The sequence below is a fragment of the Manacus candei genome, unplaced genomic scaffold, assembly GCF_025592945.1.
Source record: "Manacus candei isolate 608988 ecotype Guabito, Panama unplaced genomic scaffold, ASM2559294v1 h1tg000072l, whole genome shotgun sequence".
NCBI classification, from domain to species: Eukaryota; Metazoa; Chordata; class Aves; order Passeriformes; family Pipridae; genus Manacus; species Manacus candei.
The window spans coordinates 3,260,341-3,284,630 of NW_026138120.1; the positions used below are offsets into that span (position 1 = coordinate 3,260,341).

General features: G+C 36.3%; 1 protein-coding gene across 8 annotated transcripts in view; it reads left to right on the forward strand.

Annotated features, from left to right (window-relative positions):
• The window catches only part of TBC1D5 (TBC1 domain family member 5), a 318,415-nt gene that overhangs the window by 6,610 nt on the left and 287,515 nt on the right, over positions 1 to 24,290 (forward strand). For all 8 annotated transcript variants that reach the window (XM_051808278.1, XM_051808281.1, XM_051808276.1 and 5 more), the window contains exon 2: positions 22,113 to 22,174. The gene's annotated coding sequence lies outside the window, so the exon portion shown is untranslated. The remainder of the gene's footprint in view (positions 1 to 22,112; positions 22,175 to 24,290) is intronic.

A 24,290-nucleotide genomic window follows, 5' to 3' on the forward strand; every position in this document is an offset into this window, starting at 1 on the left:
TAAGAGTGTCAAGTTGATACTTTGGTTTCTTGTACCTTGTTATTAACTAAACTTTATCTGGAGTATTTGTGAGTAGTGGTTAATAGTTTTGTAGAGCCTTTCATCTATAAATGAAAATTATACTAATAGTTTTCAGTGAGAGGGAAGTGACTTACTCAAGGCCAAACAACAACTCTGACGGAAAACTTCAGTAAACCTAGGTTTTATACTATCCCAGCACTGCTAATACAGGAGTACACTGTAAAATACTGAATAAATCTTGCAATTTAAATGCCTTGGTTAAATGGGAGAAATGAAGAGTAATTTAAACATGTTGAATAGTAAGCTACGTAAAATATATAATTTGAGAAGTAGAGTGATAGAGTAAATATAGTAATGGACCTGCTGGAGCAAGTTCAGAGGAGGACCATGAAGAGGACGCAGAGGGCTGGAGCATCTCTTCTGAAGACAAGCTGAGAGAGTTGGGGGTGTTCAGCCTGGAGAAGAGAAGGCTTCAGGGAGACCTTAGAGCAGCCTTCCAGGACCCAAAGAGGGCTTAAAAAGAGCTGGAGAGTGAATAGGACAAGGGGTGATGGCTTCAGACTGCAATAGGGTAGCTTTAGATTAGATATTAGGAAGAAATTCTTTACTGTGAGGGTGGGGAGACACTGGAGCGGGTTGCCCAGAAGTTGTGGATGCTCCATTCTTGAAAGTGTTCCATGTCAGGCTGGATGGGGCCCTGAGCAACCTGGTCTAGTGAAAGGTGTCCATACCCATGGTAGGAGGGATTGGAACAAGATGAACTCTAAGGTCCCTTCCAACCCAAACCAATTCTGTGTTTCTGGGATACAAGAAGAATAGTACTAACACTTATGGGACAATGCAAGTAAACATTTAGTATACTTCTCTTAATATAGATCTGATAAGTTATTTTATAATTGTGCTGGGAATGATAATGGGGTAATCTGTTTCTGTAGTGAGACAAATGGCTCTCTGCTGATATTCATGCTTGTTTTGCATGTCCTGCTTCCTATAAAATTTATCTATGCTTTCAGAACAGTGGCTTGGGCACCTGCAGCATATGCAGCCTGTTGGCACCACATACTAAAAAAAAATGTGTGAGCCTTGCTTGTTTTTCAGTTATTCATGAGTCAGTAGCATAGTGTTTTCTCCTTTGGTCCTGACTAATTTTTAGTTCACATCACTACATGTAGGCCTATGTTGCTAATAAATATACACAGTTTGAGGAAAAGTTAATAAATTCAGATATGTAACTGGGCATTCTATATATATGTGTATTTATTTGTAGATTAAACCTGTTGCTGCTTGTGACAATTCCTTTTAAAGTTCCATTATACCCCATAATCTTTATGTATAATGCATTAAGCAGTCTAGCCTAACAGAACAAAGATTTGAACTCCTTTGATTTTCACTGTCGATTTCACATTTGTGCATACAACTTACACTGGTTGTCCCTGCCAGTTTTACCACTTCCTGAAAATATGTAACAGATAGTATTGAAGATATTCTTTTATTTTCAAGTATGCAAAAACCTTGATTCCTGTAAGTTTAATTTTTGTGGCTGGATGAGAGAACTATGGGTGAGCGCAAGTAGAGAAAAGTACAACAAGCAGGAAGTTTCTGACTTCCTGTAATAAGAGGAAGCTCATGTCCCAGTCAGTGGAAAGATTTCTTCCGAACATATCAGCAGTATATGTTCACTGGTCATAAAATTCATTTAAAGTGTTCAGTCAAAAGTTAGTGCATTGAGACCTAAAACCAAAGAAATAAAAAAGCCGTTGGTTTAGATTTGGTTTAGATTGGTTTGGATTGCTGATCGTGTGCATTACAGTTAGGATGAGTTGAATTTTTTTTCAAATGTGCTTTTCAAAGGTAGCAGTCAGTTAGAATAAATGAGGATGTTTTATGAATGAGGGTAAACTTTACCTTTTGTTTGTTAATTTACTTCACAATTTTCTGGAGAAACACATCAGTATGAAATACCCTTAGAAATTTTATGTTGGTACTTTTCTGTATTATTTTAAGTAAGTTTGTTTTCGATAATTCTGTTTTCAAACTAAAAATTCATTCCTATATAGCATTTGTGAAAAATACTATAAATATTTTACACTTGGTCTCTTTCTCACAAGATTCCCTTCTGTAGTCAGGGTGAGTTTCACCTAGAAGAAGCTTATTTTGATTTTTGGATTTGTGCAGTAGTCCCAACTCTTATTTATTATACTGCCCATGAGTCTTGGTTTAAAGATTGCTTGATTCAGGTGCAAGATGACAGTTGAGGCTCAACTGCAAGTTAAGGAATTAGAAGGACGTGTAAGGGACAGATGGAATGAGCTGTGTATAGGGCAGAATGTACCTGCTGCATTTCCAGTTGATTGCCAGCTGCTTGTGGCCCCTTCCATACTCTGCATTTTTCAGAACTGTATATGAACCCAAATGGTTTGCTTGTTACTTTTGGTTCCCACCTTTCATCAGTGAAGTCATTTGCTGATTTGACACCTCTTCAAGATAGAGTGTCAAACTTCAATTTGCAGATATGGAAAAGCTGCACAGTCTTTTGTCTCTTATGACTTTTGTCTTGAGCCTTAATTACATTCTTTGGGGTGAAGTACGAGGAATTCTGTATCTGAGAAGAAATGAAAACTTGTATTGGACAGATACAAGTTAATATTAATTTTTAATAATTATATCTGATAATGATGTCTGACATATACTTGCTGCAGTCATACTGTCTTTACCCACAAATGCAGAATCCATTTATCACAAGGTTCGGTCCTTATGAAACTGAGTGGGGAGAAGCAAAAGACAGTAGCAGCCAGCAGCTACTGTCACTGGACATGGCTCCACTTTGACATTTTGCACAACTGGGATGGATTGAGGTACACATACAGAATGAACAAGTGGCACTTTCAGCTGTTGCAAATCCCACTGAGATGCTATATTACTTTAATAGCACTTCTGTGCACTCTAAACCCTCAGTGATTAGAGAAAGTCCTAGCTTGTTTTTAGTATCTTAAACATTTTTATTTTGGTCTTTAGGGATTTTTAGATAAACTGTCAAAATTCTTGTATATTAGATGGAAAATATGTGGTTCTGCCTATAAGTCAGTATTCAAGACTGACATATGCCAGGAATTAGAGCATGCTATTGCTGTTTCATAGCTGTTGAGGGAGACTAGATTTTTACATTAATTTACTGTAATAGTGTATGATCAGTCATGGTTATAATTTCCACTGTGAGTAATTTTATCTGAGAAGAGGGCAAATGTGGGCTGAGTGAACATCATTTTACTACTTGTAGCAGTTTACCCAGATTGGGATAAAAGTATGTTGTTAGACTCATGCTGTAATTTTTGAATATTGACTGGAGTGCTTAATCCTGTAGAGCTGCTGTTAATTATCATTTAGTCCATAAGCATGTTAGAACACCTAATACAGGTGGTCTTTTGCCAGTGTTTCAAGGTAGCTTCCAGTAATACTCAGGATAATCTTCCATTTTCCATTATGGATAGAAGCTTCAGACTCACACCATCCTCTTCCAGAAGTAATGGATCAGCCTAGCTCAAGCCATATGAGCTTGAGAAAGAACAGTGGCTGGATACAAAGTGGATGACTAGCACTTAAACCAGTGGGTTTAAGAGGAAAGCTTTCAATATAAAGCTTATTAACAGGCATTGAATAGTCTTCTTTTTCTTTTTTTTTTTTATTTTTTTTATTTTTTAAGCACTGAGCATTTATTTTCTATCCCTATTTCCTGTTTTTCTGCAGTCTTACTCTGCCCTAATGCTTGCAGCCCTGGACTTTCCTAAACATGAAAGAAGCCAGCATACTTCTAAGAGTCCATCTTCTGGAAAAATGGAATAAAATCAAAGCCAACTACACCAAATGTGTGTCTTGAACTGGCCATTACTCATTTTTGTTTTGGTTTGTTACAGTGTATGTCTCAACGTTTTGTTTGCCTGATTTTTGTGCATGTCAAGCTCTTCTGCTTCTGTGTTTTCAGGCCATGAGGAGATCCAGCTGCAACAGAAATAATTGTAGGGTAGTGTTGTGGTTTAACCACAGCAGGCAGCTAAGCACCACATAACTGCTCACTAGAAAAGAAATGTGGGCTAGGAAGAACAAATATAAGACACGGTAAAGATACAGCATTAGATATTGAAGCAGACTGTACTGGCTCCCTGCATTTGTGGAAGTAATGGAACACATAGACTCAGGTTGTCTTCTGTTATTGTTAAATGGTATGCAATGATAAAGATGTAAACAAAAAGAATAATGTAAAATTACTATTGAGAGGCTTGGTCATTAAAGATGACAGTCTTTACAGTTATTGAAAACTTTGGCAACTAGGGAGATGAGCATTTTAGAGGCTGTGCACTGCGTGGATTGATTGGTTGGGAGGCGAGTTGAATCTCATGAGTGAGTGGGATAAATGAGAATTTTTGATATATAGGTAGGTTGACTCTTATATGTGTAGGTCTTATGAAAAACAACCAAAACAGTTACTGAGTTTCCGATGAGATCTGAATATGCTGGAAGATGAAGAGGAACTGATGAAGATCACCACCTCATTGTGAATCTGTGTGGTGAAAGTGGTGACAAAGATATATTTGATAGTGAGAGGAAAAAGTAGTCAAGGTTTTCTCATTTTTCTCAAACATTCAATTTACTTTAGAAAGAAATATATCTATAGTAGTACATTACATTAAGCTGACACTCTTTCTGATGTGCTCAGTATACTATCTATACTTTCTCATCCTAAAAAAAAAAAGGACTCAAGTTGCCAGGAAGTCTCCAGACTGCTAATACTGTATTTCAGCTAATGTTTTTTACTCACCCTGACTAGACAACTCTTAAAATTTTTATTCAGGTTAATTTCAGAGTAAGTGAAGGTTGGGTAGCAGTTTCATTTTTTCAATGAGAGAATTTATCTTTCAAAGTCCTGAGTTACACTTTGCAATGATTTCATCATTGAAAAGTATCCTGAACTGACAGCAATAAATTAGCTGCCATTTCACTTGAGACTAATTCCTGTCTACAGTTAAGAATTTCGCTTGGTGAAATGTTATGGCCATGCCAATTTTATACTTGTTCATTTTGCTTAGTTTTGAGGGAACTGAAACAAGTGTCAATTCCAGAATTCTGTTTTAATAGCTGGTCATGGGTTTGTCATGATTCATGATTCTGTTTATAGCATCCACTGGATAGTGTCTTTTTATGTAGTGCCTCCTGATATACTAACCTCTTTCCTGTAACTTGAGATACTTTTCTCTAGCTTCACTAATTAATGTTTCAATGTATTTTTACTTTCATTTGTCATTTGCCTTTTCTGAGGCTGAGGCCTCTGAAACTGTTAGTTCCTTTCAAAGTCTCCACCACTATCATGATACAGTGACTTGAAGTCATGGGTAAATGACAGTGAAATGAAATTGAAATGCAAGTAGACTAATCACATGTAAACAAATGAAAAAACATGTAAGTGATATCTGTCATCTTGCGTAGGTGAAAGATAGAGGGAGAATGTTTGTCACACTGGACATTTGCTTTCATACCCTACTCTCGGAGCTCTAGCTGTGCCATCTGGCCTCTTTAGTGTTTCTAAAGTGGACTGTCTTAGAGCAAGAGCTCAAAGTTCACCACCCTGCTGTAAACTCTGTTGTCTATGACAGTTGGTCACGGATCATCTGACTGCCCCAGACCTTGCTGGGCATTGTTGCATCCATGGGCATGTATAAGTTAAAATAGTTTTTGAAAGACTAGTTGTTTTATTAATGCTATGATAAAAGAAGGAAAAAACCAAACAAATAAACCCGCAAACTCTCTGTGTCCTAAACTGACCCGTTCAAGGAGAACTGCTTTGTGACCTCTCTAATTGAAAAGGTCTGACATCAAGTTAAGTAGCTGCCACTTGTTAGTGACCCAGCCACACCTTGATGGTTTGCTGCCCCGGTGTCACAGTTCTTTGTCTGCAGGAGTCGAGTGAGCCATCCACCCTCGTCAGAGAAGCCCATGGAGAGCATCTGGGACAGGGACTCAATGAGGCGAGGGTCTGTTTCTGGTGGGAGGTGTGGGTAGAGAGCAGCTTCTCGCAGTCCTGTAGGTCCTGGTGCCGTGGCAGAGATCTGCCTGCTGTAGGTCTAGAGGGAATGGCAGGGATAAGGTGAGATTAAAGCTGGGCTTTTGTTTCCCTCTGCCCATTTAAACCTTAATTTGAAATGCCCTTCTGCAGAAATAGGACAAACTGTTGGTAACCATGAAGGGCTGCTCAGTGTCTGCCCTGATGTACCCATTGTGATCCCACCAAATGACATTTGGCAGGAAATCTAAAAGGAAATATCTGTCACCAGATATAAGCGAATAATACCCAATACTGTGCTTGATGTGAATAGATATATCTGAATTTAGTCCCCGTCTGCTGACTGGGCGCAGTGGAAGTTTTAGACTGTACATAGGTTAGAACAGTGCCCTTCGTTGTGTTCAGGTGGATGTCCCCTGATCATGTTCTGCCCAAAACTGAATTCTCTTTTTGCTTTGAATTTAATTTTTTCTTAATACATCTGATCTTCACACTTTTTAGTGTTCAGTAAGGCTGGTATAAGGCCAGATGATAATGTGTTACCAATAAAATCTTTTTTTCCTTCATTAATTGAAATAGTCATACATGTTGTCATGTATCTTTGACCATTCAGCTGTGATGGATCTTATGTCATCCACTCTGTGTTGGTTATGACAGTTCATAAAATGCGTTTCCAACTACTGTTTGTTTTCTTAATTCTCTGTAAAATTGAAAAAAAAGGTGTTGGTTTTTTCATTTACCTCTCTTTCATAAAACCGTAGTAGGTACTGGGGTATTTTTAATATTTAGTCAGTGTAAGAAGTTCTGTGCATACATATAAGCATTTTAGAATTCTAAATCAGATACGTAAACCTTATCTATATGCATACTATTATAAGTAAGTTATCTTTTTACTTTCAATGAATCTTGATCCTAAGAAGGGGTCTGGAGCATTCTGGCCAGAAAACCGGTGCTGTTTCTAGAACAGTATTGAAATATACATACATGGGGAAAATAAGCTCTTCTGTGGTAGTTTACCACATGGACTTTCTTTTCCCTTGTTGGTACTGATGCCATAGAACCTCAGAAATTTCCTAACAGTCCTGTAGTTGGCTGTATTTACTATCAGCAAAAGGTTTTTCAGGTAGAGAGTGGTTGGACACTGGAACAGGCTCCCCAGGGAAGTGGTCACAGCACCAAGAGTGACAAAGTTCAAGAAACATTTGGACAACACTCTCAGGCACATGGTGTGAATTCTTGGTGTGTCCTGTGCAAGGCCAGGAGTAGGACTCGATGCTCCTGATGGGTCCGTTCTAACTCAGCATATTCTGTGTTTCTAAACTAAAGCCTACTTTTTAGACATTGCTAACCTTAGTGACATAAAGACAGTGTTATGGCAGCTGTCTGTATTACAGCTGATGAAATGGTTCGTTCTTAGTTTTGGACCGTGGGAACACAGCAAAGTTTTGAAATACATGTAAGCACAAGTAAATTGGACTTGCATTTACTAAGAACTTTTTATCTTAGTTTTAGTTCTGTATCTCACTCACTTGATCAGGTTTACAGTCAGTGAACTGGGAATTTTTGTTCAAGGAATCTCTAGTTCAGCATGTGGAATAAAGGAGGGTGAATGAATAACCAGGACTTTGAATGGTGACCCAGACTAATAATTAAACACACACCTATCTTGGTAATCCTTGAATGATGTAATCTTCACATTATCTTGTCGTGTGACTAGAAGATGGAGATGCAGCAGATTTTTTTTACTTTTTAAGATCATCTGAAATTTGTATTCAGAGTGTACCTCTTTTGATCCTGAAAGTAATCTCTCATAATAAAAAATGTAAATTTTGGTTACATTTTCTCAGTTGATATATTTTGCCTTAGTAAAAGTACAGAAGATTGGTAAATACAGGGTATAAAAATTACATGGGCGTTATTCTTGCTGTTTATGGTTGACTTGGCCTCCGATTTTGGATTTTAACTGATTTCAGTAGGTAAGCTATTCTCTTTTTATAGTAAGTATTGTTTGCATTGTGTGTGTAAATTTAAGGTAAAAAAGTGTGAATTTAAGGCACTAACCTTGAGTGCCATCACGTGGCATGAACAGGACAACTGCATGATCAAACCCAGCCAGCATGGGATTATGAAAGGCAAGTCCTACTTGACCAACCTGATCTCTTTTTATGATAAGATGACATATTTAGTGGATGAGTGAAAGGCTGTGGATGTTGTCTACTTAGACTTCAGTAAGGCCTTTGCCACTGTTTCCCACGGCATTCTGGAGAAACTGTCTGCTTATGGCTTGGACAGGCAGATGCTTTGCTGGGTAAAAAAAAAGGCTGTCTGACCAGGCCCCTGGAGGGGTGGCGAATGGAGTGGCTGGTGGCTGGTCACGAGTGGCATTCCCTGGGGCTCAGTACTGGGACCAGCCCTGGTTTAATATCTTTATTGATGATATGGATGAGGGGATTGAGTATACCCTTGCAAAGTTTGCAGATGACACCAAGTTGGGCAGGAGTTGATCTGCTGGAGGGCAGGAAAGCTCTGCAGAGGGGTCTGGACAGGCTGGATCAGTGGGCCAAAGCAAGCAGTATGAGGTTCAACAAGACCAAATGCCAAGTCCTGCACTTGTCTCACAACAACCCCATGCAGTGCTACAGGCTGGGGGAAGAGTGACTGGAAAGTGGCTCTGGGGGTGCTGGTCAGCTGTCATCTATGAGTCGGCAGTGTGCCAGGTGGCCAAGAAGGCCAATGGCATCCTGGCTTGTATCAGCAATAGTGTGGCCAGAGGACCAGGGCAGTGATTGTCGCCCTGTACTCAGTGCTAGTGAGGCCACACCTCAAATCCTGTGTTTAGTTTTGAGCCCCTCAGTACAGGATAGACATTTAGGTGCTGGAGCATGTCCAGAGGAGGGCAGCAGAAGTCGTTAATGGTCTGGAGCACAAGTCCTATGAGGAGCAGCTGAGGGAACTGGAATTGTTTAGCCTGGAGAAAAGGAGTCTCTCTTATTACTCTCTACAATTACTTGAAAGGAGGTTGTAGCAAGATGGGAGATGGTCTCTTCTCCCAGGTAACAAGTTACAGGACAAGAGGAAACACCCTCAAGTTGTGCCAGGGAAGGTTTAGATTGGATATTAGCAAAAATTTCTTCACCAAAAGCTTTGGCAGTTTTAAGTTGATGGTTGGATTTGATGATCTTAAAGGTCTTTTGCAACCTAGACAATTCTATTCTGTTAAAATGAAATGGATATTTGTAATGATAAGCACTCTGGATAGGTAGCCTATGCCATCTTTTTCTGGAGGGCATATGATTTAATGAAATTATTTTACTATAAAGTATTGTGTATGATGCTGTACATTAGTGAAAACAGCTTTATTGGTGGTATAGAGAATTACTTCAGTGAAGTTAATTTATAAAACCTAGTTCACTTCCTCACAGCATATATTCTTTGGCTTTTTTTTTTTGCATTTGAGAGGATTTCTCTTGTCTTGTTCAGCTGTTCTGAAGGTGTTTGTCTCTGGTACCGAAATTAATTGATCTGACAGGGGTCAGAGGAAATACCTGGTTGCCTCTATGTTTTTGTTGCATGTCAAGCAATACGCTTGTTATCATTATGAATTCTTACATAAAATGGATAATAAAGTGCTGGTATGGCTAAGTGAAGTAAATCGTTACTTTCCAGATGCCTATTAAGCAATTAGTTCCTGAAGTCAAACATTGAAGTCCTGAGCTTCTGAATGCTTAAGATTTGTTTCAGGAAGAGAGAATTGGTTTGTACTTGTGAGTCCTGTTGATGTCAGTGATGGAAAGACCTGCAGCTGAATGAACTTCAACTGACCAATGTAATTATAATCAAGATAAATTTACTGGAGGTGAGAGATGGGAAGAAGAGGTTGTGCAGCAGGTGGTTAAATTAAACTATTGTCTGTCTATTGTTTCTGGCTCTGATTCTAGTAATTAACTGTTTATTTCTGCTGTTACTTTCTGTGGGGGTATGACGTCTGCAATATGTAAAACTTCGTCTCCTTGGTATGGGTTAAAATTTTACTTCAAATAAAGTCATATCTAAAATTAGAAAGTAAACATTAATGAATCTGATTTTTAATGAGTAGCAGCAGAAATCTTATAAATACACTCTAAAATTACTCTGGAAGATACATTGAGAGGGATTTAGTGAATGTAGGCTTTTTAAAAAAAGGACAGGAAGACTGATAGGATATAGGAAGTGATGTTGAGAATCAGAAGTTCAGGAAGGATAACTAAGAGTAACTTACAAACAGAAAATATGGTATTTTTAATTACCTTTATATTAATTAAAAGCATGAAATGATGTATCATAAGGCCGTTAACCTTTAAATGGGATTCTGATCTGTGTCAGTGAAGTCTTGTGGGTAGCAATCCAATTTCCATGTGACTAATAAAACACAGATACTTTGAAGTTTAGTCAGTGAACAAATCTGAACTATTGTTCAGATTTAGATAGTGAAAGGAAAAAAAACCCCGATGGATTAGAAGCTTCTGGTTAAAAACTTCAAAGCATCTATTAGTAAGAAGTATTGGTGCTGGTGAAAGAAGGAAAAATAAAATTAGTTAGGAAAACCAGTCCTTATGGGCTTAGGCCATATGCATTTACTTTGCTAGTGCTTTTTTACTGTGATTAAAAACTTCCAGAGCTCATGACATCAAAAAAATCCATTGTGCAGAAAAAACTAAAAGATTCCTTATTGTTGGCTGTGGTGTTATGTTTGGCTTTGAAGAACCTGACTTGTTTTACAGTTTCAGTCAAAGATCAACGCAATCATTTGAGCCTTGACTTTCTGTTCCAGGAGTCTGACAGAGCTGGCGGCATTTTCTTCTGTCAGGCTTTTGTTGTTTAAGATCAACTCTTTGACTCACTGACACTGTAATGAGGAGTAAACAAGCCCTATTTCTTTGCAACAATTTGTAGTATGTTTTTAGTGGATTCTGAATTTAGCAGTTTTGGTTTAACAGTTGTTAAATCGTGTAGCTGTAGTAAACTTATTTACTAGTGGTAATAATTGTGTCAAGGAAATTAGTATCACAGCCTATCACAGGCCCCTGTGGAGAGTTTTATCTTTGGTCCTGATGTATCAGCTTTGGGTCTCTGCTGGTACCTGTCTGCTTGCTTCAAAATATCATCTTCCTAGTTCTCCTCCTGCATTTAATCACTCCTTTGTAGTCACTGGATTTCAAATGTCCTCCTTGGCCTTTTGTCCTGATGGAAAATGTGTTAGATTATTGCAGGTCCACATGTGTTTCTGATCAACTACATGAATGAATGTTCTAATACATGGGTGTTATAAATATATGTCTGTCTGAGAGTAGGTACTCAACAGTGTTTAGAGGATACGATGCTGCAGAGAAGCAAAAGTTTAAATTTCATGTAATTTCTGTGATTAGAGAACGTAACAGTGATATCCCTTAAAACTACCTTGAGTCAACATCTATGAGTACTGATCCTATCCAGCAGATATATAAACATCTGAAGCCTTCTGGATGTCTGATATTAAAAAGAAGACATGTCTTGCAGAACCTTCAATAAAAATAAATTTTTTAAAAAATATTTAATTTAGGATTCCATAGATTTTCATTTTTATTCTGTGTTCTAACCAAACATTATATCTGTTTTTACTTGTCAGTGGTCGGTTGGTGTCTGTTCACCATGCAGCTTACTGTTCATTGATGACATTTTCAGCAGACCTGAAAGTTATGAGAATTAGGTAACAAAAGTTAAAGGAAAGTTATGTTGGCCTAATTACTTGAGGAGATTTGGGCCTTGTATTCCAAATTCCATATGGAATGAGCTAAAGCATTATTTCCATGATATTTCAGTACTTCTATACATTCATTAATTAGTGTTCAGATCTGTCATTAATAAATGAAATTGTGTATTCAGAATAGAAAACAGATTACCTGCTTATTTATATGGAAAATAATGAAGATTGGGTAATTCTGGATATCCTTCACTGGGATTTCGTTGTAAAGTTTTAGATAAGCAAGTAATCTCTTTGGGATGAGAAAAAAAGAAATCTTCTTCCAGGCATCCACCCCAAGGTTAATATAGTGAAGTTGGTCTTAAGTAAATTAACTGTTTATGTTCCTTGATTTGAGGTTCTGTGAACAATTCCATGCAGACATAAGTTTTCCACTCAGTGAACAAAAAGACAGGAAGGGAAAAAATCTCAGATAGTTTGAAAGTACTAAGTCGAGGAAACTCTTGCATGATGGAATGATGTTGCCATTGCCAACACTTTGTTTTTGACTACTACTTCAGTTGGTAGAGGAATTCCATTGGTTGTGGGAGACCAGGTTCAATAAAGTCCTTTTTGCACCTGAGAATTATCTTTGATCTGTTACTTTTAGATTGCTGCTGGAAGTTTTGGGTATGACATGCTTATAGCCTCTCGTCTAATAAAGTTTCCAGCTGTAGAAGTTAGAAATTTACTGAGGCTCAAAATGGAATTCAGGGTGAATATTGTAATTATCAGAGAGAAGATTAACAGTGTTTCCCTGACAATATACATTTTTAGATGAAGTGAGGCAGAGATAAGAGTGAGAGTGCAAATGGCAGCTCTGAAGCAGAGAAGGGATTGGTTTCTTTGCTTTGTGTCAGTCCTCAAACCACACGCACCTCAATACAAAGAGGGTACTCCTTATTTTAAGTCATGTAATGATAAGGTTCTTTTTGATTGCAAACCGCCTTCATAGATTGAATAAGATGTATCATGATCATTGCCAAATACCAATCAAACTGGAGACTGACAAAAGTTGCAGTTCACATAATTTTTTTCTATTCCACTGGTAGTTGTAACTATAGGAGAATGTAATACCTAGTTCATTAAACAGTTTAATTAATATTTCTAAACATAATAAAGGTAAAAATGTGTCTGTGTTGAGTTGAATTAACTTTAAAAGGCATTGATACAAGTATGTTTTGTTAATCATCAGTTACTATCAATAGTGAAGGTTCTGTATGGAAAATAATGAGGGTCCTAAATTAGATGTGGCACAATGACAAACTTTTTATTTAGTTGGAAAAATTTATTTTGTTGTTTTCAGGTCATATTGGAGCCTGAAATACCTAATCTGTAATGCCTGAAGAAGAAAGAATAACAACTATTTCTTCCCCTCTGAGAAATTAGATGCACAGTTGCTATCTGAAGCACTTTATCCAATTTTCAAATTTAACTTTTGGAGTTCTTTTCTTCTCTAATATGAGACTTTATATTCTGTATTTCATTCCATTAATGAAGTACTAAATCTGGCTCAAATGTTTTCATATAATAGTTAAAAGATACAAAATGCTTATTCAAGTTCCTATGCTGCTATGTAACTTATTACCTATAGGATTCGCACTAATGCCCATTATCTTGAAAATCTTATGAAATTTTCACAATTGTATTTTCCAATGTCCTTTATGGTTAGATTGTTGAAAAAAAACCCAAACCAAGGCAAAACAAAAACAAACAGGAAAGGGAAAGAAAGAAAAAAAAGACAAAAGATTTCATTTTTCCTACTTGCCACCAGTTTAGGCAACTTGTCTTCTTGAGCAATATTACCATTGAATTCAGTACTGACATTTAAGTTTCTCTTAGTTGAATCTTGCCTTCTCTTTACTATTTTATGGTATGCTGACAAAATTACAGCATTTTCAACAATTAATCCATTTTTCCCAGGTAAACCTGGCATTCATTAGCTTTCTAATTCTTCTGAGTGATTTACAGGACATAGCAACGTGTGACGTGCTTTTGTCTTTTGCAGACCAAGTGTTCCTACCCCTTTGTATTTAAAGGTGAAGCCCTGATTTTTATTTCACTAGTAACATATAATTCTATAAATTTAATCTGTTTATGGATTTGAATTGAAAAACTACTCCTGGTCTCACCTTAGTGGATAGACCAACAACCTTTATACAGTGCTTGCTAACAGAGTTGGCTATTCTTTTGATGAATATGGATAAATGTATAGTCCAGTGCTTTGTTCCATTCCTCTAATTTATGACACCAGTAATAATAGATGATGAATGAGATATCCAAAACATTAATAAATTATCTGAAGATGTGTACTAAATCAAAGAGGAGGAGACTAAGAAATAATCTCATATAATGCCTCTAAGAAAAGTAAGCTAATTCCAGAGTCATTTATTCAGCAATATGCAAAAACCCTGAGAAATTTGTTGAAATTGAACTGCTATAGTTAGTATGAGATTAATATAACTCAGCATTTCAAATGTGCTGTTATAGATATTTGGATCGCCAGATTCAAGTGGCAAGAGATGTAAAACTTACAGACTAAAATCACTGTTAAATGTTTAACTTAAACCGTTGAGTTTAACCATGTTTAAAATAAAATACAGCAATTTTGCTTTACACTGATGATACTTACATCCTCTTCCCTAAATTCATCTATCCACTAACAGGATTGAAATTTGTAGCAGTTTTCTGCTGTGGTTTGCATTCACTGACTTGACTGTGTAAAATAGTCACTTGTTCTAAGAGAAACTGTGCAGCCTTTCATTTTTCTTAAAGTCAAGTTTCCATGTTTTGTCCATTTGGAAGCCACAAGCCTTAGTTCTGGTGACATCGGGAGTCTCAGAAGGAATATTTATGTCAGAAGAGGCATTTGGCTGCTTATGCAGTATTTGTGTTCCACTTTGTTAAAGACAGGGAGCATCAAAGGAGAGGGTTGGTTTTATGCGAGCAAACTATTCTCATTAATCTCTTTCTTAATGTTAGTAAGTCCATTGAAATTTAGTCACTATTATAAAATGGAGTGAGATTTAGGGAGTGCTGGTAGAAATAAAACACCCTGGTGGTGGTGTAACATTTTCCATTTCACAAATTGACCCTTGGAGGGTTTATGAATGTGGTTTTTATCACATCAGACAACCTGTGTGTGGGCTTAGATTTGTCATCAAAATGATCAATACGTCTTTTGTCCTCCCCTTGTTCTTATTTTTTGATATTTTTCCATCCATGCCTTGTAACCTTTGCTATAGTTTATATGGCTGTACAGAACTGATCCAGCTGATAATGTTTTTTCTTTGTTGAAGTTATACGGTGAGTTGCAAAGCAGTTAAATATTTTTAGTGTGAAGTTAACTAAACATTCTAAAGACTATACCTTCTACATCAAGGAGAATGGAAAACCCATATCCTTTATGATTTCTAATCAAATCTGATCACCTGTGGATACAGGTAATTAAACTTACCTACCTAGTTGTGTTAAATTTACTCATTTCCGTGTTTATGTCTTCTGTGTGAAATAGTGCCCAAGAACATATTACTGTGCAACAAAGCTAGTATAGTAAGTGGGTTTCTATATTTCATGGATTCAACATCATTTTTTGTGTCTGTTACACATAGTTGGATTCTAAGTCAGCTAAGTTGTACTGAAATTCTGAATTTTTTTTTTGTCTCCATTGCCCCTGTCATGATGCCTGTAAGAGTCTCAGTGATCCAGACTGGCCATAGTGTCTGGATGGTGGCATGCTATCCCTGAACTCATAATGTTTGTCTTTCAGCTGGAAAATTTTTGGCTACGCTACTTTCTCATTTCCTAGAGTATGTTTTATTGGTCTTCTTTCTACATATAACCTTAATTTAACCTTTAACTGTGGAATTTATTGTAGTTGCAATTCTTTACATAAAAGTTGTCATCAGAAGGTGTCGTCAGTTGCTTTCCACTTTTTGTTTCCTCTCAGTTTTTAGTAAATACACTGAGTACTGTTAGTCACATACTACTTCTAATGATCAATCTTCACGATGAACAGTTAAAATACTTTTTAAAAATAGTGAATTGTAAATAGTATTTTCTTTTGTTTCTACTTTAATCTAGGTTTAGACATCTTGTGAAAATGTTTATATGAATTCTAACTTAATCATGGAATCATAGAATATCCTGACTTGGAAGGGACCTACAGGGATCATCAAAATCCAACTCTTGGCCCTGCCCAAGACAGCTCCAAGAGTCACACCATATGCCTGAGAGTATTGTCCAAATGCTATTTGAACTCTGTCAGGCTTGGTGCTGTGACCACTTCCCTGGGGAGCCTGTTCCAGTGCCCAACCACCCTCTGGGTGAAGAACCTCTTTCTAATATCCAACCTAAACCTCCCCTGACAAAATTTCAGGCTGTTCCTTGGATCCCGTCACTGGTCCTCACAGAGAAGAGATCAGTGTCTGCCCCTCCTCTTCCCCTCACGAGGAAGTTGTAGACTGCAATGAAGTCTCCCCTCAGTCTGCTCTTTTTAGGCTGAATAAACCCGGTGCCCTCGGTCATTACTCATAAGGCTTCCCCTCTAGACACTGAACTGTCCTTTGGACCCTCTCCAATAGCTTAATACTTTTCTTATATTGCGGTGCCCAAAATTGCACACAGTATTCGAGGTGAGGCTGCCCCAGTGCAGAGCAGAGTGGGACAGTCCCCTCCCTTGACTGGCTGGCAATGCTGTGCCTGATGTCCCCAGGACACAGTTGGCTTTCCTGGCTGCCAGGGCACTGCTGACTCATATTGAACTTGCTTTCGACCAAGGCTCCCAGGTCCCTTTCCATGGGGATGCTATCCAGCTTTTACGTTCCCAGTCTGTCCGTACATCCAAGGTTGCTCCATCCCAGGTGCAGAATCCAACATTTGCCCTTTTAAATTGTCATATGGCTGGTGATTGCCCAACCCTTTAATATGCCAAGATCTTTCTGCAGGGCCATCAGAGTAGTCAATAGTTTAGTGTCATCAGCAAACTTAGTGTACCTTTGAGTCCTGCATCCAAGTGGTTTATGAAGACATTGAAGAGCACTGGCCCTTAAGTGGAGCTCTGCAGAACCCCAATAAGTGATTGGCTACCAGTCTGATGAAACCCCATTTACTGTGATGTAAATTAATCTGCTGTATTTATGAGTCAGAGTAGGAGTAGTTTAGCTCAGTCAGCCCATATATAATGCAGTTTTTAAATTTTACTGGTTTTTCTCCATAGCTGACATGACCAGGTCTGTAATTTTTAACACTGTGAAGTTTAAAAGAGAAGTGGGGATATCAAGCATTTTTAGAAACTAGGAATTAGTTCTATTTTCTGAGATTATTAGATATTTACACATAAAGTATAGATGAAGATTTTGTTAGTGAATTTGTCTTAACATCTATCTCCCACAATTTTCTTCTCCTGTTTATGTTGAAGTTTCACATGTAAGTGTAAGATCTCTACTCCACCCTTCCATTTATCCTAACGTCTGCCCTGGCTACAAAAGTATAAACCTTATAGTTAGTCTTCAAGGTGGTTAACTTGTAGCACTGCATTGTACAAAAGAAACGAAGGTCTTTCTGCATTGACATTTGTGATGGTAAAAAGGGCTTAGTGATTAGAGCGGAATGGATTCCCTCTTTCTGCAGACCCACAGGCTTTCTCATTATGTTCAGGGTGAAGTCAAGATCTGTTGAAAATAAAGATGATGTTTCCCAATAAGGGAAAGGTTGAAGAGAATTTATTTGCCTTATCAGTACTGGTCATGATGCCAGACCTTATCTTAAGGAAAATACCTATTAAGTAAGCAACAGAATCCTATCATATATTCACTAACTTTCTCATTATTTTAAGGTGGCAGTCAAGGCTTTTTAAAAATCAGAGCTGAAGTCTATTAAATAGTGGTTTAGAGGTTAAGGTGCTTGCTCATGATTATGGTAACATAGATTTGAGTTTTTTATGTCCCTAGTCCACTATAGGAACTTGAATAAGCATTATGTATCTATGTGAGTGCTCTAGTGTCTCTGTTGCTTTCTATTGTGGAAAATGTGTCTCAGAATCTCATGGTGTATAGTCTCACTTGAAATTAATTGGAGCAGCAAGGCAAAAAGAGAATGGTAGCAGAACTTGGAGTGTACAATGCTCACCTGGTTAAAAGTTGAATACACTCTGCACCTCGTTCAATTATTTATAGAAGATAGAAAGATTTTGTATTTTGCAAATTGAAATACTTATACTGATATTAAAATACACTGAGAAAGGGATTCAGCAGCTCTTGCTTTACCAAAATTGGAGCATAATCCTTTAGTCCAACAACAGTTAAGACCTAACTTAGGAGAACCCTTCTGTAGAACAAGACATGACCTGGTCTTTTTGAGAGTAAGATGCAATATCCACTCTTTTGTATGAATAGACATAAAGAAGAACAACCATTAATTTTGGAAGATAATGATTGCACACTGTATGAACCTAGATAATAGTCAATTCTTCACATGAAAATTTGTCCAGTTTGTAGTTTTGTATTTTATACCTCAATGGAAAGGGTATCACAAATAAAAATATAATTGCAAAGAATAAATTTTCAGCCGTGTAAAAAAAGAGTAACCAATTCAGTTAATATGTTTTGTGTTGACAACAGGAATGTTTTGGCCTTAACTGTATTACTTGAGAAACGAGGATCTTAAATGTAAGGTTGTACTCTGTCATATATATTAAAATCAAGAATTGCATGACTAAGGTTCTTTGAAAAATAGCAATGAACTTTTAAGTAGCACATGTGAATGTTTAATAAATGTAAGTTACTTGTTTGCCCAGTTCATTTATTTAAGCATAAATTAGGTTTCATAATTTCTAATTCATAGAAAATACATTGTTTTAATAAGTTTTAAGCAGTAGAAGAGTGCCTTTAATTAGAAAACCAAATCTTGCTACCAAAATAAAGATCCCTTAGTTTGGAGTACTTCCAGTTTAACGTGTTATGAAGAAGTTCACAGTGAAATTTGCAGTGAATACTGCAAATCAATACAGTGAAGGGTTAATTGTGAAAACTGATATGTTTTATTTTCTTATAAATCAAGAGGTTGATAAAATGTACACTTACTGTTGATCATTAGAATACAAAACTATCTGTTAAAATCAATTAACATGCATATCTGATGACTGATTGTATAAATATGAAAGTCAAATAATTGTAATCGTTAACCATGGCTTCAGGTCATATGAGTTGTCAGCTCAAAAAAACTAGAGGAGAAAGAGGTTGATTTGCATATATTTAATGTGGCATGCTGTACATGTGGGAATTGAGATAAACCTTTGCTAGTAATCTGCTTGTTTTTATCTAAAAATCGACTAGGAAACTTGGGTTATAACAGTGAAGTGACCTATGTTTTTTATTGATAGCAGTTGATTCAGTAGTTTGGGAATTAACATTTTACTGTGTTTTAATATTTTAAAATTGATTTTTTATTAAGAGACAATTGGAAGAAGGTGGTTAAAAAGTTATTCAGAAATCCTCAAAGTTCTTACCAGAAACAGACTCAAAATTATCCTCTAACAGATTGTGAGACTGAGTTAGTTTTACAGTTTTTAGTTACACTTATCAATATGTATAGCAAACACTTTTTTACTTTTTATTATTAAAAATAAATCAGAGATATGTTAACAATTTTAGTGAAGTACTGTACTGAGTCACAAAACTATCTTTGTATGTGTAGTGGACCAAACAGTTAATTTTAAATTGAATTTATAATTTGTAATAAATACAGGGAGGGATTTGTGGCAGAAGAATGAGTCTTCTGGCCTGGAAAGGATTTATGCATTATTTAAGTTCCTGAATGTAATAATCCATTGCAAGGATGGTTTGTTTTGGTTTGGTTTTTTCATTGATAATGCAAAATACTTTGTGTAACTTATAATAATTCCAAGAATCCTTGAAAAGTGAGTCAGAATCCTTGAAAAGTGGTCAGTACCTTACATTAACTATAATTCGATTAATTAGGTCTGTCCAACCTTTCTCTTTTCCTGTTTACTCTCGAACATTAAAAAAAATCCTAAATTAAATCCTTGCATTATCACCCACATTAACTTGACTGCCAACAACATGGCCTCCTCTGAGTAGCACTCAGCTTCTTGGATTGGGCAGAGTACAGAATGTACATAATTACTTGATCTTTGCTGTTCTTGCTCTGTGAAGTACACCTGAATGACAATGCCTTTTGCTTTAGTGTTCTCTTGACAAATCTTTCTCGTGATCTGTTGCGTAAAGGCACCTAAACAATGTTGGAGGGTTGGGAGGAAAAGGACCAGCTGGTAGAAGAGAGGGATGGAATCAAATTCAGTTTCTGTCCCTTGCCTCTTGTGTAGGATGGAATTTGCGTGTGATTGCAAGAGAGAGAAAGTTGGCAGTATCCCAGGTCATTGGCTATTTTGTGTCCTTTCTTAAAATGATTTACATGTCTTATTTGATCGGGGAATTATGACCATCTAACTTAGACAGAATTAGTTGTGTGATGAGGTGAGTTCTGTAACCACAGATTAGAAACGCAAATTAAACATGAAAGTAATTAAAAATGAAATAAATTTTAAAAGGAAGAAAAAGTGTATGTGTCAGGTGTCACTAACTGTAATTACAGTTTTAGTTCCACTGCAACTCATTGGTGAAAAATCACTTTGCTACCAGAGGTTCCAAAGCTGCAGATGAATGATCTATGACTAAGTAGTTCTCCCTATAGAAGGTCTGATTCCAGAACCTCAGGATCATTCCTGAGCCATTATATGTCCCAGTAATCCTCAAAATCTTTCAATGTGTGACAGCATAGACTGCTTTTACAAGGACCCATGGCTTTTGAAAAGAAGCATTTGGGATATATATGATTTGTTTAGGGGGTGGATGGGATTCACAGATGTGGTGTGGGAATGAATTGTCATTTTCAAACAGAAATCTGTGCACTAAAAGAGAATACCTTAATAAAAAAAAGTCTCATTTGTCCCACTTCAGAAACACATACTGTGAGAAGAAAGTGCTTCATGTTCCTTAAAATATAGAAGTTTTTGTACTTTAGTGTCTTGGGGCTTGCAGTGTTATTAGCTCAAAGGGGAGGTATGCTTTTTCATGATGACTATATTTAGCCAGGAGGAATAGTCCTTTTTAAAGCAAATTGAAATGAGTGTATGAGAGCGTGAAATTATCAGCAGCGCTGGTGCACATTTACATTACTTCTACATAGTCTTTTGAATGACCACACAACAGAACAAGTACTTCATTTCCACTGTGTTGATTTTTCTTGACAAAACATGGCAGTCTATCCAAAGGAGGGTGTTTAGCCAAGATAAATATAAAATTTATGATTAAGCAAAGTGTTTCCTTATTATAATCCCTAAAGAGACTTTGAGACTTGTTAAATATAACGTGCCCAGGTAGTTTTAAGAGTAAATTATCCTTTATGCTTTTAAATGCTGAAATACAGCAACACCATGAGCAATTTGAGATAATACTTGCAGAAACAACACTGCATACTGATTTCCTTCTAAACAAGTAGCAAAATCTGTGCATATATACAATATATAACCTCAAGTTTGATGTATTCCTTCAGTTGTACAGTCCAGTCTAGAGAAGAATCCATGTCAGTAACATGGTTTTTAAAACTGTCTCACTCTTTCCTGCATATAATGTGTGTTATGGAAGAAAGCAAATAAACCTTTTTGACAGAATGGATAAAAATTGATAACATGATTACACTTCTGGCACATTTCTTCAACTGTTGTATTTACAGAATACCACTTTGAAGAAAGCTATGGCGACTGTCAATATTATTTATTAAAATAAAAGGTGAATGAAAATTGATTCAGGAGAAGAGTGGATTTTGACCTTTGTGGTACCGGTGTTGGTTTTGGAGTGCAGTATTCTAATTAAATTGTGAATGTACTTAGTGGATATTAAATGATCTCACTGTATTCTTTCAAGGACTATGAACTTCCAAAATCAAGGATAACATTAGATGTCAGCCAAGTATTTTGTCCTTCTCGTGGTTTGTCTTTACATCTGAATTAGTGCCAGTTTGCACAGATTGTGTGTCAGCTTAAATACAAGAAACAGGCCTCAGTCTGCTTGAACTCATTCCACCAAAGACTTCTAAAAACTTTCGGTAGTCTGCAAACTGTAATGGTTGTTTCACATTAAGTTGCTTTGTAGAATTATAAAACGGCTTTTCGTGTGCTTTCAAATAAAATGTTGTCATCTGCTAATGAATGAGATACCATCTGTAATAATTAAGGTTATTCTACTTGTTTTCCCCCTGCAGCAAAACTTCTGAAGGTTTGCAGAAGACAATAAGAGAACCACCAAGAAGGCTATTGCAGTGTGGTAAGTACTGCACCCAAGAAAAAAAAAAAGAAATATATGAATTAAGAATGTTGTAAAGAGATTTTCATTTTTGGGGGGAAAACGAGCTACATAAAGGGATTACGTGTAAAATACAGAGCAGGATGTATTGTAGCAATCAAGTTAATAATTTACAAGGGAAAAACTGCACTCTTGTAAAATCTAAAATTGTATTCTTGTGCATTGTAATCAGGAATTCACCAATAGCAGTGAAAAATATTACTCTATCCACCAAAGATTGATCTAGTTTATATACATTTGTTTATTTAAAAGTATCAGAATTTAGAAAATCATTGCAGTTTTGTAGGTTTGTCATTTGTTTTAGTGACTTATTGTTTAGGTTATTTTGCAGAATTATTTATTTGCTGATTTATTTATGTATTTCATTATTTATTTATTTGATTATTTAGTAAATTATTTATCTGATGAATTATTAATACATCTTCATGACATGCTTTAAATTATTTATAACTTAATTTTGAGTTTATTGCTTTTCGACGCTGCATTGTTACTGACTAGTTTTGATTTTTTTTTTCTTGGTTCTTGAAAATTAAAGTACTAGCTCTAAGGCAAAAGTATATTCTTTGCAGAATCCATAGACAGTTTTCAATGAAGTAATTTACCATGTAGATACTAATTTTGTTTAGTTTTATATTGTTTAATACCACTTTTCTACTTATTTAGCTTTTGCTCCTATGATTTCATAGGCATGTCAAGATCAAATGATTGACCTTTAAGGGTCAAAGATAAATGTTTACTTTAAAACATGTAGAAACAGAGTAGTTTTATTTTCCCCTTAGTAAGTACTCTTTAATTATTCTTAAGTTATCTTGAGGTATTTTTGTCCAAATAAAATGGATGTTTTTAAAAAGAGACTCTTGATATTTGAACTAATACATTTAATTTCTAATAAGAAAATAAAATATTTACATTAATAACTCATATGGAGAGTTTTTTCTTAGTGGCAAGGTTTTAAATACATGGGGAGGAATGGTGACGTCTTTAGACAGATGCAGAAGAAGATACGTGTCAAGGGGGGAAAGGTGGATAGTAGGGGTTTTTTTTCCCCATGGTGTTTTTTGCATGCATAGGAATTTATAGGCTCTGAAAATTCAGCGTCTGTGTTGTTGTATGTAAACTCCTTTCAGGTCCTGTGATCTCAAAGAATCATTTCTAGTGCACAACATAGTGTGAAACCTGTTTTTGTGTTCCTTTCTTTTGCCAATCAAAAAGGTCAAAAATGTCATCTTTTACTCTGTATAGTCTTCAGTGAATGTATAAAAGCAGTGTAAGGAGTCAGTTTTTTAGGCTTTACATATGAGCACCAGCTCAACAGAGTTTAAAATTGGTGCCTGGAATCATCACAATGTGACTCGTCCATTCTGACTGATGGGCTTTTGAGAACGGATGAGCTGCCTTGTTCCCAAAGTTGTCTATTTGGCCTCAGTTCCCAATGAGTAACTCGTCAGGCACTCGGAACCCACCTTGCAGGAGAGGGCTATAACTGACAGCCCTGTTTCAGAGCTATAATGAATAGGGCAAAGCATCAATTCCTCTGCAAAAGTGCCGTGTGCATAATGTGGCCTTTATTCTGTGTTTAGTGCTTGAAATGAATTACTATATACTTTAAAGTTTTAACACAGCATGGAAAGGCTGCATTGTACATTTCAAGTTTCAATGCTGTTGAAATACAGTAGAAATGGCCTCTGTAGACAGGTTTCACTATAGAACTTAAATTATGCATGTGTATATCCAAATTCCTTATTTTGAAATATTGAATGTATGAATATTTAATTTGTATCTTGCTTTAGTATCTTCATATGCTTGCCTTAAAGGAAGCTGTTTCCTTTGATTTATATACATGGATAAAAATGTGTGTACAGTATGTATCAATGGTTTTTCTCTCTATGGTGTTAGATGAACAGCTTTAGATAATGATAGCTACTGATTTTTGTTCTGCAGCTTGCTACCGTTGTATAAAACATAAATTTGTCATATTTGTTCTATTAATTTTACTTGAATTTCAAATTCATTTGCTTTTCAGAAATATTTTCTTAATTACATGCGTTAAGGAAAGTCAAATATGTTGCAGATCTTA